This window comes from Lemur catta, chromosome 12 (assembly GCF_020740605.2).
Source record: "Lemur catta isolate mLemCat1 chromosome 12, mLemCat1.pri, whole genome shotgun sequence".
Lineage (NCBI taxonomy): Eukaryota > Metazoa > Chordata > Mammalia > Primates > Lemuridae > Lemur > Lemur catta.
The window spans coordinates 51,294,045-51,305,318 of NC_059139.1; the positions used below are offsets into that span (position 1 = coordinate 51,294,045).

The 11,274-nt window shown below is 48.9% G+C and overlaps 1 pseudogene; it reads right to left on the reverse strand.

The window, feature by feature from the left end:
* Positions 1 to 10,480: 10,480 nt before the first annotated feature.
* Positions 10,481 to 10,586, reverse strand: LOC123648736 (annotated as a pseudogene).
* Between the last annotated feature and the right edge of the window lie 688 nt (positions 10,587 to 11,274).

Consider the following 11,274-nt stretch of genomic DNA (forward strand, 5'->3'; position numbering starts at 1 on the left):
TGCCTCAAGTCCCTACAACTGCAGCTGAATCTGATTCTCTTTCATTCCTGTTCTAATTAATGTCCCTGTGACTTGGGGCTTCCTGAAAGTGTGAAATATTTTCTCCTTAAGGTGGTTATATTTTAGGAGCTAGTGACATTTCCTTCTTCCCTGAGACTGGGTTATCAATCATTTGGAGATGTTTTGTAACCAAAGGGCAAATGGATTTCTCAGAGCAGCGGCCTCCACCCTCGTCCTCCAAGCCAAAGCTGGGTGATCAGGAAAGGGCTTGGTAAGCAGCCAGCCCCCGTCCTCCAGAACCAGCCATCTGGGGAGCGAATGTGCTCGCCTTTCACTCCCCCTGGGAATGGATATACCACAAGGTGCCTGTGAGTCCTGCCCCTGGAACATCTGGGCTGTTGTTGGCCTACGCTCCCACTGAAGGGGGAGGAGGGAAGTTTAGAAGATGCACACTCCTTGCTTAGGGAATCCGGTTAGGTCTCCAAGTTGATTTATTTGATTGAGTATCCAAGACCCAATGTTTTTTCCAAGGCCACTGTCAAAACTATCCTCCTATGTTGAGAAATCAATTTTCCTCACTTGGCTGAAATGGATTCACATAATTCATGATTGAGAAAGGCCTTCATTCCGTAGGATCCTTCTTGAATGATGTGCTTCTCCACACTGCTCTCTCTTGGAGGGGCTTCTATTAGATGGGGGAGCCTTGGCTCCTTTTACTGGCTCCTGGTCCTCTTGGGTTTCTAAAATAGGCGGTTCTACCAGGTAGCCATTAAGCATTCTTTGTCATTGCGTGGAAGATAGATCGCGGAGAACTTCTGCCTACATTTTTCACAGTAGTAACATCTCTAACATATCTTAGCAGAAAGTCCCACACTAAGCAAATCTGACCAGGGAAATCTGACATTTGCAGCAAGAGCAGTACTGCAATATCACAAGTCTGTGGGAAAGTCTGGAAAGATGGATGAGTGGATGAAATGAGGGTGGGAGGAGCAGGGCATGTTTGGAGGGGAGCAGTACAGTACGGAGGGAGGCAGCGTGGGGTGGGAGTTAGGAACATCAGGCTTCCCACCGACCTGGGTTTGAATCCTGGCACAGCTGCGTCTCTGTGAGCAAGTCTTGGTGACTTCATCTGAAAATAACAACTACTTCCTGGAGTCATTAGAACTACATGAGTTAATGAACATAAAACATTTAACACTGTGCCTGGCACATAGTTTATATTCAATAAGTATTAGCTGTTATTGTTTACCCCTTCTTGGGAAATGAAAGTGGATCCCCTGGCTTAGCATGGAGACCTGGCCAGTAAGGTCTGATTCACTCTGACTGCAATTTTTCAACCACTCGGGGCTGCCATGTTTCCAGGGATGTTGGCAAGTGGACTGGGCTGTTCTAACGTGCCATGAGACGCAGGGTTCAGCTTTCTAAAAGCAAGGTGGCTTGAAGGCAGGTGATTACTCAGGTGTGAAGTGCTCCTCAGTCTTCTGCCCACTTCATCCTGCCATTTCAGAAGGGATTTTTCAGTTAATTAAAGAGAAGAGAGATCAATTACATTCAGCTCTGCCTTATGGAGAGGAGACTGCCAGTGTCTTTGCAAGTTATGCCTCATCCCAACACCTTTCTCACTGCCCCCTGACCTCCCCAGGCAGAAGAGCTGGGTTCCTTTTTCAGTCTCCTCAAAAGGAGGATGGATGACTCTTAGACAAACACACAAATGGCAAGCATAATTAAATCCGGCAGCGTTGGAAGTAAAGCCTTGGTCTATCTCTGTCCTTCTACCCCCACAGGCTGCTCATTCCTGGCCTGTGCAGAGTCCTTGAGCACAAAGAAATAACAAACACTCCCAGTGCTGCAGTGAGGTGCAGTCAACCATGTTTACGAACTGCAGGGAAAGTTCCCCAGCTAGAGCCTGTAGGGCTGTCCTATGGGTTGGTACAGCTGTCTAATAAAAGACCATTTTCGTAGTCAGTGCTCAGTGAAAATGTACCATTTTCATTTATAGCAACAGTGAAGCCACCTGCTTTTTAAAGGCCCCCTCCTCCTCTCCTTCCTCACCCCAGGGCTGAATCTTCCAGCTCACTCCCTCAGCCAGCTGTGTCTTGTCAAAGTTCCAATCTCCTCCCTGAGAAACATAAATCTCCCTGACCATCCAGCCCGTGTGCATTGCTTTTTATACTCTGCTCTGTCTGGAGTCTAGATTATAGCCTCACCCACAAAAATAGCTTTGGTGAGAGTGGTCAGCTGAGGGGGAGCGGGTGTACCCCCTTCAGTGCAGGGTGACCCACAGTGAGTCTCCTTCCAAGCCCAACGCAGTGACTCGCTCCCCGCCGGTTCCCACACAGCGCGGCTGAGTCAAGCACTGACAGCTGAGAGGGCGGGAGAGGCGCGAAAAAAGAAGAAAATTCGGCTGCAGAGACAGGAGCATGGGAAGCCAGAGTCAGAAGAGGGCCTGGGAGCCACCGGAAGGAAGGAAGCAAGCAAGGCAAGAAGACACATGCGGCAAAACCTCAATTAGCCAGCTGGCTGGGGAATGGGGCATTTTGGTTAATGGAAGTTTCTAGTTAACTGTGAACGGAGCCAAAATCTTTTTTGTCTTAACCATTAATTTAGAAAAGCTTTCCACAAAATGTTAGTTCACGTTCGTATCTCCATTACAGATGGGGAACGTGGGATCGTACGACGTCTCAAAGGGCAGGAGTCTGGACGTGAATACCCAGTGCATAGTGGAAGGAGCTCTCCTGGCCTGGGTGAAATAGACGCTGAATCCCTATATTTATCCTAAAAGCTAAATCCCTGAAATAAATCTGCTTTTTCATGTTTTCAGCTTATCTTAATCACAGATTGCTGCGAATTTTTGTGAAAGTTGAACTGCATAGTACACTCCTATTCATTCTCCAAATCTCAACTCAGTATCATCTCCTCCGTGGCGCCTTCCTGGCTCCCCTCAGGTACTTCCCTCTGTGCTGAGCGTAACTGTTACCATGGGACACAGCGGCAGGCGGTGGGCTGAGCTCCAGTCTGTGCCCTCTGAGAGTAATCCGCTCCGATGCTGTGAGACCTCTCTCCGAAGGCAGAAAACAAGTTCTGTGTCACTGTTATATCCCCAGCTTATGGCCAGGGAAAAAACGGGAGGCGATCTTCTATAAATAGGTCAGAGGAGAGGAAGAGACATCATGTATAGGTGATTTTATCTTAATTCTTGGTGATTTTATCTTAATTCTGAGAAGCCTTCATTCGTGTCTATTTCCCTCTGATCTGCAAAACAAAGTGCCTTCTACAACATTTCTCAGTTTTGAAACAACTCAGATGATGTTTCTCTTGGCGATGACAATACATTCTCTAAATGTACTATAGTGGATAGGAGTGGGGTGAGAGTTTAGGAGAGAAAGCAGTTATTAAGAGACACACAGCGTTAGATCTATGGAAGCTGAACCTCAGGATACTGTCCAGACCAACCAATAGATAGATGGTCATTTCCACTCAACGTCATGGGCCATAACATAATAGAAAGTCATGAAAACAGTTCTTGTTGGGCCAGGGCCTGCTGCAGAGAAGGGCAAATCAGGAGTAAAGTGAAACCAGGGTAGGACACTGGTCCTGTGTCCTGCTCTGCAGCCCTGGCTGTGCCATGTCTCTGGGCTAGGAGACAGCTGCCTGGCCGTGGCCCTTGGGCCATTTGAAGCAGAGGGCCTGGAGGGAGCCCGCAGGGCTAGTATCTGGAGGCTCAGCTCCATCTGCCCTGAGCTCGGCGGAAACCTCGCATCCTTCCTCTCCCTTGACCTCCTGCTGGTGTTGGCCCCTGGCATCCCAGGCAGCCTCTTGTCTGCCAGGCCATGATGCCAAGTCTAATTTAAGCCAGGGGCCTGGTGATCCTTTCAACAGCCCACTGGAAGGCCGACTGTGTTGTTAAAAACAAACAAACCAACACCCTCTTTCACCACGGGTTCCACAGACATGGGCTTCAGGGTGAAGGCCTACGGTGGAGGCTATAACACTTTGTCCCCAGGAGTCCCCCTAGGAGTTCCCAGGCAGACAGCGAGCGCCACCCGGCAGACACACACCCGGTACATTTTTGCACATCGCTGTGTGTGCAGAGCTTTACTCACATGCATGAAACAGGAGACACAGGGGACATTTCCCCAGCACATCCTACTTCCTCTGGACTCCGGGAAGGCAAGACCTGTTCTTGTCCTTCTGTACTCTCAGTAACTAGCACAGACCCGACAAAGGGCAGGTTCTCAACAGATGTTTCCCAAGCGAATATAATAATTCTATATTCAGGACTCAGTTACGACAGGGTAAGGTCTGACCCACTCTGTCCCTTTGCTTCTTCATAGGAATGAGCTCCCTGAATCTCCTCACTGTCCCCAGGAGCTCACCTCTACTCAGCCACAACCTCCTCGGGGCACATGAGGGTTCTGCCCCAGGCCCACTTGGGCCTAATTGAATTGGCTCCTTCCCCCCTCTTTCTTTTGTCCCCCTGCCCCCTTCTGACCAGGGTAACCAATTGTCTCAGTTTGCCCAAGTCTGGGGGGTTTCCTGGGACATGGGCCTTTCAGTGCTAAAATTAGGAAGGTCCCAGGCAAATGTGGACAGGTTGGCCCTTCTATTCCCCTTTTCCTTTCCAGAAACATTGACTGAACATGGCGTGGGCCTGGCCCCGAGCTAAGCCCGGGGGACAAATTGGGAGCAAGGCGAGGCCTCTGCCTCAGCAATGTCACAGCCTAGCGGGCAGACGCACAACCAGAGCGCCAGGGAAAGGCACCGCTACAGTGGGAAGGTGACAGGGAGGCTGAGACGGGCTTGGGGGAAGGTTTCCTTCAGGAAGTGACATCAAAGAGCAGCAGAATTAGAAAGTCTGTTCAGATTAGTGTGCAGTCTTGGTCAGGGAGACAAACATTCCCTTACTGTCTGGAAATAGTATTTCCCTAACATTTGGCTGGGAGGTCCCTCTACAACAGTGTTCATTTCTGGGGGTGCTGCAGCGTTCCCGAGGAACCAGCGACAGCCTCTGGTGCGGTGTCATTGCAGGGCCCCGGCTGTGTCAGGATGTGTTACTGTTCTTCCTCAGGGAAGCAGAACTAATTATAGAGCCAAAGTCCCCTTGCTCGGGAGTGAGCAGATGTCAGGCGTTTCCACTCCTTCTCATCAGCTTTGTCCCTCCCTTCTGTACCCTGTGTCCAACTTGCCTGCACCCGAAATGTAAATCTAAATGGTGATCTCGGCCAGGTCACAAGACAGATCATTTCAGTTCCTTTCTTCTTGCATGCCCAGCCTTGATTTCCACCGCATCTAGAACACAGAGCCTCCCGAAGCTGGGCTTGGGAGGTACTGGTGCCTTTTGGCCTAGGATTTCAGCATCGGAGCTCCACACCCCCACGCGGGCAGCTCTTGATAGCAAACTCAGGGCATGCAAGTCCCCCTCATGCCCATCTCTCAGATAGCTGGGGAAGGACCTTGACAGGTGGGAGTCTACTCACAGCCTGCTTCTTGGTCAATCTTCTCACACTGAGCTTGAAATCGGGATAATGTCTGGTTTCTCTGATTTTTCTGGCTGTAGAGGCTCCCTGCCCTGGGAATCTTTGCCGGCCACAGTGGCTTCTGAGACCAGGAGCTAAAAGGGGCATCTGAATTTGAGTCTTATAAGGTGCCTTCGTAACCTTACGTTTTGTGTTGGACTGAGCTGCCTGCTCTGCGCACATCCTGACAGCACACAGAGTCGGCCCTCCTGGTGGGTCAGCCCCAGGTTGTCCTGGCCCTGCGGTGGGAGGCGCACAGAGCGCTGCCTGGGGAGTTCGCTCATGTGCAAACAGCAGCCTGCGTTACTGATGGAGCAAGGCCTCTTGGGTTTCTCTAATTTGACTGGATCCATTATTCCTCTCTAGCACTAAATTCAGGGGATAATTAGAAGTGACGATTTACAATCAAATTTAGGGTTTTTATCCTATTCATTCATTATTATTATACTATTTCAAACTTAGGATCTTTATTCTATTCATTATATTTATTTAGAGTTATACCTTGTCCTCTGTCTACCTTGCACCTCCAGCCACAACAACATACTCTCTTCTGACTTGTTCAGGGGAGAAGCCTGGGCATGAGTCGAGGCTGAGATGTCTTTATCAGGCTGCTACGGAGGTGGATTCCCACCAATCTTCTTCTGGCCCACCCGCTTTGATGGCCACATCATCTAGGGCCTGCTAGGCTGCCTTAGAAGAGCTCAGCACTGCAGGAGGTGGGGCCAGAGAGCCCCGCAGAAGCCCTGATCTGCACACTTAGCTGCTGACTCTGGAGCAGCCCAGCTTCCCAGGACTGAGGCCACCAAGCCAAGAGGAGGAGGCTCCGTGGACCTGGGTAAGGGCTCCTTTCCAAGCTACTGGACAAAGAGGCAAAGGAGAAATCAAAAGACAATGAGCTCCTTTCACGATTGAATATGTTCCACCTTGAGTGTCCCTTTAACCTCTCTCTTTGGCTGAGTTCCTTTGCAATTTATTGTAGGACTTCTTCCTGCCAGATGTTTTCCCCTAGAATCCACCTCAGTGTCAGCAGTCTATTCTCATGGATTCAGTAATTCATTATGATTCTGAAATGGATTTGCAGGATCACCCTACTCTTATGAGTGACAGAAAACCTGTACTAAAAGGGGCGATGCACATAGCTTCTTTTTCTTTTTTTGAAATATGTTCATTTGTGATTGGAAGTGGAGGGAAAATAAAGGAAAAGATTGTGCTGAAATCATTAGGAAACAGGTGTAGCCACTGAGACTGAAGTGCAAAAACATGGAATGAAGGGCCCCACAACCCTGGTGGAGTCCTACATCAAAACTAAAGTGCCTTTCGATGAAAATAGCTCAAATTTGCTTTATGATGACATATACAATGATGACACTGATGAGGAGGAGGAGGAATATGCCAACTATAATCATGTGGCTTGAGTGTCTGACCAAGTGCCAAGCATGCATTGATTAGGTTACTGAAACCTTTACGTTGGAAATGTTCAGCGGTTACATAGCATTTGGCATCTCGGATTGATTGGTGGCAGGTGTTTAAACTAGGTCGTGAGCGATTCTGGAGTTTCACCCAGGGTCATCTGCAATCTATCCAATGAGCAATTAGTGGTGTGAGACAGGGCCAAGAAAGAGAGTGGGCAGTTAATATTTCATGTACTTACTACCCATGCTGCTTACACTGTGGTCTGTTTGTGTCCCTCATTCCACAAGGACTTGAGTCATCTTAGCTGGTGCATTTTGCGTAGGGTTCTTCACAAAAGCACTGCAGCTGGTGGGTGACCCTTCACTGCTCTCCCACCACACCAGGCACTCTGCCTTTTACTTGACTGCATTACCTCCATACTTCAGGAGGGCTAGAAAAGTGGCCTTTCTCAGAGTAACCTTGTGCCCTGTCAGCCACTCTTCTTCCTGTTTCCTGTGGGTGCATAGTCAGTTTTTCAGTGACAGGGCTGATGTCATGATGATTTCAAGTGACTTGGCCCAAAGACAACACCTACTCCCTGAATAATATCCATGAAAACTTAACACAGTAACTCGGGTGAGTCACATTTTCCCTGTGGATGTGATTTGCAGATGTCGAGATGGAACCTCACCAGGACTTCCTTCTGAAATTGAACTTCCAGAAAGCAGCAGACGGACCACAGAACAACCTTTCCAGAAAAAGAAAAGCCTCCTATAGACCAGCAAGATCTCTGATCACATGAATGCAAACAAGGTTTCCAAAAAAAAAGCAAAATGATAGCTTAGAGGATGAGCACAGAAAAATTTCTTTTATAGAAAGATTCAGATTCACAGTCTATCCCATTGAAAGGAATCATAGCTTACCCTTTTTTATCAAACAATATTCACAAATGCTGGCTTATTTTCTCATAAGAACCCATGGATATGGGCTGTGAATATGGGCTGTGAAGAGGTCATTGTCCACTTTATAATTGAGAGAAGGGAGGGAGGAACAGTGGCTTCCATCTCAGGGCTCATTACTAGTGAATGATTGGGATGGAACTCGGGTCTTTTGGTTACTCCTAGTACAGTGCTCTCTCCACCGTGTCCTGCCTTTACAAACTGGAGGCAAGCCACCTAAGTTAAGTAGCAACTCATTTGTTTTTCTTTCAGGGAGAAATGTATCTTTAAAAGAATAAAAATGAGGATCAAAAATTGTATCAAATAAATATGAAAAGGCAACGTATTTTAGTTCTATTTTATAATACATTCAAAGTTGTTTTTTAAGGTAGAAAAGCTGAGGGGCAGAGGGAAGTAGAGACAAAAAGAAATGGAAAAAGACACCCCCCCCCAGAGTTCCATATGTGCCTAAGACTTATATGGAGTAACAGCCCCATAGTGTGGGTTTTTAGGATACAAAGGTGTGGTTGTGTTTTCACAACTATCAGCAGAAATATGGGCACTACTTCTCCTGGGACCTGGTGACACTGAGGATAAAATTTGGGTCAGGAACCAGAGATCCCTGAGCACTGGCCTAAATCCAGGGAGTTAAATGCTTTTGATGCTGTAATGTTTAACTTCTAGAATAAAGCTATTGTCCTGGCTTCAGTTCTTTCTTTGTAATCATATGCAAAAATGACTAAAGAGCTCACATAACTCAAAGAGGAAGAGAAAGCGTGGCAAGAGGAAACCATAGTCACAGCCCTTTACCAGTGGTTCTCAGCTTCCCTGCACATTAGAATCACCTGGAAGCTTTAAACGTACAATGCCCAGGCCCACCCCAAGCCAATTGGATCAGAGCCCTGGGGGTGGGACCCAGGGAGCAGTACTTAGAGCTCTGATGTGCAGCCAAAGTGAAGAACTCTGGTTCAAGAGAGCTGCTCAAATAGGCTAAGGAAAGGAAGATGCACTGAAACAGGCAGATGCCGGTGCAAGACTGGATGGCGTCCAAGCAAAACCTTCTCCTAGAAAAGAGATTCAGATTAAAAATGAAGAGGACAGAATGAAGGGTGTGTGGTGATGGAAGATGGTCTCCCTTTGATTGAATTTTCACGGGCAAGGTAAAGAGGAGAGTTGGGGCACTTTGCTGGAAAGTTTAGTGTTAATGCAAGAACATCTTCTGCTTTTTTGCCTTTAATTAACCTGTATTCCAAATACAACATTTTGAGGGCGGGGAGAAGGGTGCTCAGTCTCCCAGTTTATTTGGGTTTTGCCTCACTCTGCCTTACACAGCAGCACTATGGGAGGGGCTCTCCCCTGTGGGAACACACTCCTATGTGGAGCTCCTAAGCTTGGCCTCCTCTTAAAGAAGTCCCCCCCCCCCCGCCCCCGACTATGGGGAGGACAGCCACACAGAAAGCCACACCAATTACCCGAGGGAACAGGACACAAAAACAGCGGCACTTGGCAGGAAGAGGGGCAGTGAGGGGCCGCCCTCTGAGACAGCACGTGATGAGGGTGAAAGAAAATCACTTTTCTGAATTCATTCTGAGGCTGAATCAGGGTGAGGAATTTCTCCTTTTGTAACTGATGTAAATGAGGCGATGAGATTTCATCTTCGATCAGTGCTGCCGTGAATATCACCTCACTGGCTGTGGATACCCAAGCCCAGGACTCCTTGGAGGCCTCACTCTCCCCACCCTCTGTTAGAGCAGAAGCTCCCTGAGGTGGCTCCTTCTTGCTCAACTTCACATCCCTTAAAGCAGCGGTCCCCAACCTTTTTGGCACCAGGGACCAGTTTCATGGAAGACAATTTTTCCATGGATGGGGCATGGGGGGGGGAGTGGTTCGGGGGAGGGTGCGGCAGAGCTCTGAGACACTGTCCTTGGACTGGGGGTTGGGGACCGCAGCCTTAAAGCGTGCAGTTTAGTACCTGCTGTAGTAAAGACTCACCTGTAGTAGAAGCTAAGCAAATGCAGTAGAATGAGCGACTCGAATGCGGCTAGTGTTGGGGGCTTCATGGGCTAAATTCCCGCCTCTCCTAGAGAAGCCGATCCCTCTCCTATCCCTCTGCCCTTGCTGCAGAGTCAGCAGGAGAGCCCTCCGTGCGAGCGCAGGCTCAGGGAGGCCCCGCTCCCCTTTCAAGTGTGTTCAAAATTGACTAGAGGAGTTCTCTTTTTGTGACAATGAGTAGGATTTATCAGTGGGCCCGCGCAGGGAAGAGCAGCGCTGCAGAAGCGCTTGTGAGAGCAGGGCCTGCCCCTTGTCTAGGGGATGTGACTGAGGACATATTTGACCCACGGCCATAGGGATGAGCTATTTCTCAGCCATGTCTTCAAATTCATCTGCATTAAACTGGCAAATCCCCCTTCTTGGAGCTGAGGATTGTCTGGCAGTCAGGGAACTGGAAGTTGGCCCCTATGGGCTGCGATCACAAGCTCCTTGTTCTGCAGCTGGTGGGGATGGATGTGACAAACTTGGCTGACGTAGACCCTGGCCACCTGCCCTGGGAATCTCCAAAGGCCCCCCTCATGCCTGTCTGGAGCCTAGGGTGGGGACAGCCTGAGATCAGAGACATGAACATCCACTGGGAAGATCTGTCTCCAAGGTCCTTTGGGGTAACCTACACCAGCAACAGGCTATGTACAGCCACTGCACACTGGCCCCATGCAGAAGGGAGAACAGCCAGTTTGATTAGCAGTGGATACTAGAGGAGTTCTTGAAGTGACATTTAAAATCATGACCCTTGGAGATATGGGGCAGAAGGGGACCAAATGGTCTGATCTCACCCATCAGGCTCAGGACCAGCATGTTCGGGAGGCAGTTGAGGGACAGCAGCACCGAGTGTCACTGCTTCCTGAAAACATAGCTTGAGATCCAGGGGCAAGATTTTGTGATGCCGAAGTCCTTTTAGGAAGGCCTGTGCCACTCTGAAATTGGGTGCCCAAATGGGCCTAAGGACCGGATTTTGCTATTGGTGAGAAAGCTCTTGTTTCCTCTGAAGCAGCAGGTCTTGAGTCAGCTTTGAAGCCCCCCCCCACCCAGAGCCTTAGAGAACGTGCTGCCTTCTGAACAAAGCATCCCACACCCACCCTGAGGAACAATCATTTGGAAGCTGATGTCACCTTTGCTCAGAGTCTGGCTTTTTTCCCCTCTAGCATATAAAAAGTTTCCAGTCTGCATGTCCTCTACTCTGATGCTCTTGATTAATCGCATTCTGAGGTAGAGCTTGGAGCCTGGCCTGGACTGAGTTGCCAGTGAGAGGGGGCAGATATATTGGTCAGGACAATTACAGAGGTGGGTCAGAGTATTAGAGGCTTTGGCAGCAAGTGCTGGCTATTAGGTTAGAATCCTTTGGACTAATGGATTAGGGTTGGCTGGATGGGCTC